Below are 6,686 nucleotides of genomic sequence, written 5' to 3' on the forward strand. Positions count from 1 at the left end.
CTTTTCTAAAACCAGCTTGAACATCAGGAAGTTCACGGTTCACATATTGCTGAAGCCTGGCTTGGAGAATTTTGAGCATTACTTTACTAGCGTGTGAGATGAGTGCAATTGTGCAGTAGTTTGAGCATTCTTTGGCTTTGCTTACATAGGTGCACCCAAATTTACATGTGGCTGTTCACTGTGGTATATAATGTGACCGTGGAAAACTGGACACAGCTGCCACGTCCATCAGGAGCAGAAGAGCTAAATAAATCACACCCATCCATATGATAGGTTACCACATGCAACCATTCAAAGAAATAATACGGATTTGTTCATTCATTCCTTCAACAGGTATTCATTGAGAACCTACTATGTGCCAGGCCTGGGCTAGAGCAGGGAACAACAGTCTCTACCTTCACGGAGATTACATTGGAATGGGGTCGACAGTCAATGAACAAAGCGTGAACAAGCACACAGTACGATTCAGAGGAAATTTGAGAAGCAAAAGAAAGGTGAGTGAGGCCCGAGGCACTGCAGACTGGGTGCCCATGCACCGCTTCCTGGAGGAGGTGGTATTTGAACTTTACGTGCGAAAGCTCTTCATTATAGAGACGAGATCTCCAGGAAATAGTAAGGTAGAAAGCCCAAAGTAATTACAATTTATATTTCTTTAAAAATATACCTGTCTTTATCTCCCTATACTTGCACATAGGTATCTAGGTGCGTACAGACATGAGCTAAACTGCTAACCTAAAGGGAGTTTCTAAGACTTTTCAGCAAACATGTGTTCAGGCATTACTTCTACAATAAAAATATCTGTGAGGTGTGTTTGTGAACAAAAGCTAGTAAGAGTATTTAGGCAAGAACTAAAAAAAGAAGTTGCATCAGAAATAGCCTGGGGGTTCAGAGCAATTACCTTGGGGTAAAAACCACATGGGGTTGAAATGCTGGGGGCTCCATTGGCTAGTTTTGTGACCTTGGGCAAGCGGTGGCTTTAGTGGCTTTCATTCCTCAACTCTAGAGCAGGGGTTCAAAGCTGGGGGATTTTGCTCTCCCTGTGGTCTCCTTGAAATGTCTGGTGACATTTTTGGTTGTCACAATTGGGAGCAGGGCATGCTATGCCAGGAGCCTCTAAACGGTAGAGGCCACAGTGTGGCTACATTGCAGAGAGGACGCCAACCCTCCTTCCCTGCTCCATCAAGCCCAAGGAATTATCTGGTCCCAAAGGTCAGAGTCCAGAGGCGAGATTGAGAAACCGCGTTCTGAAAAAGGGCAGAGTTCACCTTGGAGGTCTGAAGACTGAGAGGGCAAAAGGCACTTAATTAGCACAGACCCTGGCACAGAAGCAGTGCTCAATAAATGGGAACTACTATTTTTACAACTGGACTTCCCCTAAATTAAAAAAAACTTTCAGTGGGGAGGAAGTAGTAGAACCAGAGATCAATTCAGCTGAATTCCGATTCTGGTGACTCACTGGACTGGACCCTGGATCCTTGTTAATAGCAATAGGTCTTCATTGGAGATCCCTTGGAAGGACTTCTAATTCCTCCTGGTTTGGGCTTTTGCTTTGGTCTCACTCACCTGTTACTAGTTCAGGAGCATTCCTGCTGCATTATTCTCTGTCTCATATATTCAACTACCTTTCTTAGGTGGGCATCTCCCTAGGGTTCAAAGACACACTCAAGTTTCTCTTGGAAAATCAAAGCCTGCCCTGAGCCTCACATACTTCCTCCAGCCCCCAGCCTTCTTTTTTCACCCCCATACATGAAATTCAAGAAATGCCTGCATTTGCTTGTACTCCATCTCCTCCTTTCTTGGTCTTCTCCAGGGTGGCGTCCCTCGAAGACTCGATTCAGCAAGTTGGCTCCGGCCTGGACCAGCATTCTCCCCACTGATAATCATTCATCTTCACGCCTCATCTTGCTTCACTTCTTTGCTTCATGCAGTGCTGCTGACCACTGCCTTGAACATCTCCCTTGACCTTCCTGTCTTGGCCACTCCTGTTTTCCTCCTACCACTCTTCCTGTCTGCCTTGCTCATTCAATCTCTTCTTCCCAACTGTTATTAATGGAGATCTTAGAGGCCTGGGTCAAGGCCACACTATTCTCCCTCTGCCCATCCTGTTCTACTCCTTCGCTAAGCAGTCTCACCCACTCCTTGCACGCATGCTCAGTAGTGATCGACTCTTTGCAGCCCCGTGGACGGTAGTCTGCCAGGATCTTCACTTACCTCCTAGTCCAGAGACGCAAAAATCCATCTGTGGTCCTGACTATTCCTTCGAGCCACCCAAACCAGCAAATGTAGAACAGCCTGTTAGCTGTTTTGGTTTGGTTTTCTCAAAACTCCCTGAAGTCAACACACTCGTGATTGATCTTGTGATCTTCGTCATGAAACTGGTCCAATTCCAGAGCCCTTGTCTCAAGAAAACGGCCCTGCCATCCATACAAGCGGGGAAGCCAGAGGTGGATCCCTCCACCCCAACAGCAACGTGCGCCTGGATCCTGGATGATGTCAGCATCCTTCCATCCCACACACCCCGCCCCCACCAGGACGGCATTCTCCTGTCGGTCCCCTTATGTCTCCTTTGTTCCTCTATAACATGCCATTCTCCCTGCTGCCAGCCATCTGTTCAAATTACCCTCTACTTACATCACATCAGCTTCCCTGGTGGATCAGACGGTAAAGAGTCCGCCTGCAATGCGGGAAATGCGGGTTCGATCCCTGGGTGGGGTAGACCCCCTGGAGAAGGAAATGTCTACCCACGCCAGTATTCTTGGCCTGGGACATCTCATGAACAGATGACCCTGGCGGGTTACAGTCCATGGGGTCGCAAAGAGTCCAACACGACTGAGTGTCTAACACTTTCCCTGGTTTTCTTTTTCACTTTACATCACACAGCCTTGCTTACTGGAAATGCTTGAACCCACTGCTGTAAAGATCAAACCCAAATGCTTCACCTTGGCTCCCAGGGCCTGCACTGCAGTCTGGCCCTGTCCACTGCCCCAGCCCAACACTGACCGCTGTGCCCTTTGCTCTCTCTGCCCTCTCCTCACCAGGATACCTGTTCACCTCGGCTCAGCTCACCTGCTGCACCTCAGGGATGCCTTCCCTACCATGCACTCACGGTCTGCAGTTACCTCCCTTATGGCACTTACTGTGTTGTCATTTAAATCCTACCTTCCATCAGGAGTGCAGGAGGAGAAATGGACAGGTAAGCTTTATGAGGCCGATGACCTATTATTTTGCTAATCGTTATATCCCTAGGACCTGAACACAGAACTTTCCACAGAATATTAGTCAGCGGTAAACCTTCAACAAAAAAAAGCTACGATTACAACCTCCAAGTAGGCACAGACAGACGGCAAACTCTGGACTGGCCCGAGGACCTTCTGGAGGCAAACTCCATCGACCCTCCCCTATCCCTCCAGGTGTCTGATTTGACTTAATGGGCATTACCTGGGCCAATTCCTTTTTTTTTTTTTTTTTGGCCACACCTCTGGGCACATAGGATTTTAGTTCCCTGACCAGGGATCAGGGAACTGTGCTCCCTGCAGAGGAAGTGTGGAGTCAACAACTAGATCACCAGGGAAAATAAAAGCGTTAAGTTGCTCAGTTGTGTCCGACTCTTTTCGAACCCATGGACTCCTTTGTCTGTGGGATTCTGTAGGCAAGAATACCGGAGTGGGTCGCCATTCCCTTCTCCAAGAGATCTTCCCAACCCAGGAATCAAACCCAGGTCTTTTGCACTGCAGGCAATTCTTTACCATCTGAGCCACCAGGGAAGCTCAGGCCTCCAGAGAAGCCCCTTTTTAAATCTTTTGCTGTTGTGGTCACTTGGCACACAGGATATTAGCTCTGCAACCAGGGATTGGACCTGTGGCCCCTTCAGTGGAAACATGAAATCCTAACCAAGGAATCCCCTTCCTGGAACAGTTCTTGAATGAAGACCCAAGTGTGGGCAGATGCCCCATAGCACAGGGGGTTCAACGCTTTGGTTACATCAGCAGCATTTTTCACTCAACTGGCCTGACTGCAGGGCTTGGGTTGCAGTATTCCTCTCAGGACCACCTTGAGGTCAGCTCAGCTAAAGCAGAAGCCAAGACTCTAAGAAGTCAAACTGTCCTGGACAAAGAGAGACAACCACCAAGGTTTGGTTCTTGAATATGTATTTTTTACTGAAAAAATCATTCATAAATTAACATACAAAAATGTACAAACACATGAGTAAATAATGTAATGACAAAGGACTATATTCTTGTGAAAAGTGTTTTTTAAAACATCTTTAGATTTCAGTGCAAAAATGTACCCCTGGCACCTCTTAAAACATAAGAGCAAGCTCAAAAATCGTAGTGATGGAAACAAGCTAGTTCAATGTCATCGTCATTGGTGAGTGGATACCATCAGTCCACGTGGCTGTCGTTCAGCTATAGGTGTCCGTGGGGGAGCGGCTCTTAGGGGAGGCCCTGTGTTGTCAATATGAATAGCTTTGTGGACACTCCCTCCCCGCCAAAAAAATCAGCGTGAAAGAAGACTTTTCCTTGCACACTGCAATCGAAAGACAAGGCTGATTTAAGGGGTCATCCGTTTGGTAGCCTTAAGGAATTTCAGCTGCCAAAATACGCGCAAGGTCACACTTGGTTCTTGTTGTTTAACATGATAATTTCACGCTATCAACACGCCATCAACAGCACGTGGGGCTGGCTGCGGTTTTTCATTTTTTCTTTTACGTTTCCCCACTCAGTTTAGTGGATAAATGATTTAACAGTGCACAGTAAGAGACTTCACACAGATAAAACAAACTCACACATGATTGCAAGATGATTTAAGTCACCCAACTTCCAGCCCTGGAAAGACTTTTTCCTTTTGTCCTCAAGCCAGCATTTTCTTTGTCAAATTAGGTGTTGTTAGCTTTCTGCCAGCATTTGTTCTTACGGCAAATACGCTAATGAAAGGCTTCAAACATGGGCCATCCCTGACCAATGATCAGTCTGCCCTGGCAAATTCTTCCAAAGGACATCGTAATTTTGTCACACTGAAAGCAGCTCACAGCTCTCAGAGAAAGAAGAGGCCAGGCCAGCACGAGGCTTGGGGGCGCATGGAGGAAGGGAGAAAGAAATTTTTATTGCTTTATGCACCTTACGTCAAAGGAAAACCAAAAGAATTTCGTGTGTCATATTCCCTGTGAAGGTCTTTTAAAGCATGAAATGCTCAAAACTCTTTTAAAACATTTATGATAACAACTTACCAGCGTGCTCAAGGGCAGGAATCTGCTCTCTCATACGAGCTGGTAAGAGCTTTGCAATGCGGTTTCTTTTCTAAATAGCATCCTCTTCTTCGAAAGAACAAAAACACACATTAAAAAAACAAGGCCTGGCCAATCACTCCCACAGCTTGTGGGGATCATACGTCCATGGAACCCACACATGCAAAAACCCCAACCCACGTGTATATACACAAATACAGCCCCTACACACACATCCATGTAAACCATGAAAATTAAGGAAACTGAAGGCAAACAAGGCAATTAAAAAAAAAACTATGAAGTACTCCTCAGAAAGTACTCTTTAGTATGGATACATAAATATGTTTTATGGAAAAGGATGGGGGAAACCTGGTATTTCTCAGAATTCTGCAGGAGCCAAAGGGAACTATGAGGTGAGGGATTTGGCTCAAGGGAAACAGAGAGGCACAAATTCAAATGCAATTTAGAATCTGACTTCAAAAAAGCACATGGGGGTGTGAAAGGAGCATGTGGGCTCCTGTGTCTGTCTGTCCGGCAGCTTTGTTAAGCTAATCCCAAAGCTCTGATTTGGTCTAGCCTGGATCCCAGTTGACCCGCAGCACACAAGTGTCACCTGCTCCCTGGCTAAGTTCCACATCATTCAGTTGCTCATGATTCTATATACTGGGCTGGCCAAGAAGTTCATTTGGGCTTTCCCATACGATGGTACAGAATGACCCAAGCAAGCTTTTTGGCCAACCCAACACTAGTTAATAATGTTAACCAAAAAAAAAAAAAACCTTTCCAGAAACCAAAAAGGGGAATATTCAGAGGAATCATTGAAGCTGGTTGGTAATTTAGGCACAGATTTCAAAAACTGTGGCCACGGTCCACAAGAGCAAGCGAAAGAAAGAGAGAGAAACAGAAAGTAGGAAAAACCAACACCCCCACTCTCTCCTGATGCCGAGGAAAGGATGAGACACCAAGGTGAGAGACCCAGTGGTGTGCACTGGGCCCACCTGAAGGGTTTGCTTCAAGCAGGACAGCACTATCCTAACACAACTTCCTGTTCAGCACAAGGCTGGGACCGGGAAGGACTGCCCAACAGGGAAGAGAAAACCAAAGCCAAAGTCAAGAGCAACGCTTTTGGAAAAGGGGACGGGAGGTGAGGCAGAAGAAGCTGGCCACTGGTGATAATGACTGGGCTGTTTTGTTCTGCTGTGACATGCTCTATGTCCACTCCCTTCCACAGTGACAGCAACCGGGGAGATGGCTGTCGTTCCCTTTTAGCCGAGTTCCTGCATCTGCCAAACCAATACAGGATCTGATATATAAACCCTCGGTTTGAGTTGGAGCCAGCTAGAAAATTAAAAAAAAAAAAAAAGGCATTTTACATGGCTTATTTACAATTATACTTCTTCAAGAAGTGATTGTTGCATGTCTATTTCTCTTCCCCAAGCCCTCCCCCTCCACCCTCAATCCC

The sequence above is a fragment of the Bison bison genome, unplaced genomic scaffold, assembly GCF_000754665.1.
Source record: "Bison bison bison isolate TAMUID 2011002044 unplaced genomic scaffold, Bison_UMD1.0 scf7180017864038, whole genome shotgun sequence".
NCBI lineage: Eukaryota > Metazoa > Chordata > Mammalia > Artiodactyla > Bovidae > Bison > Bison bison.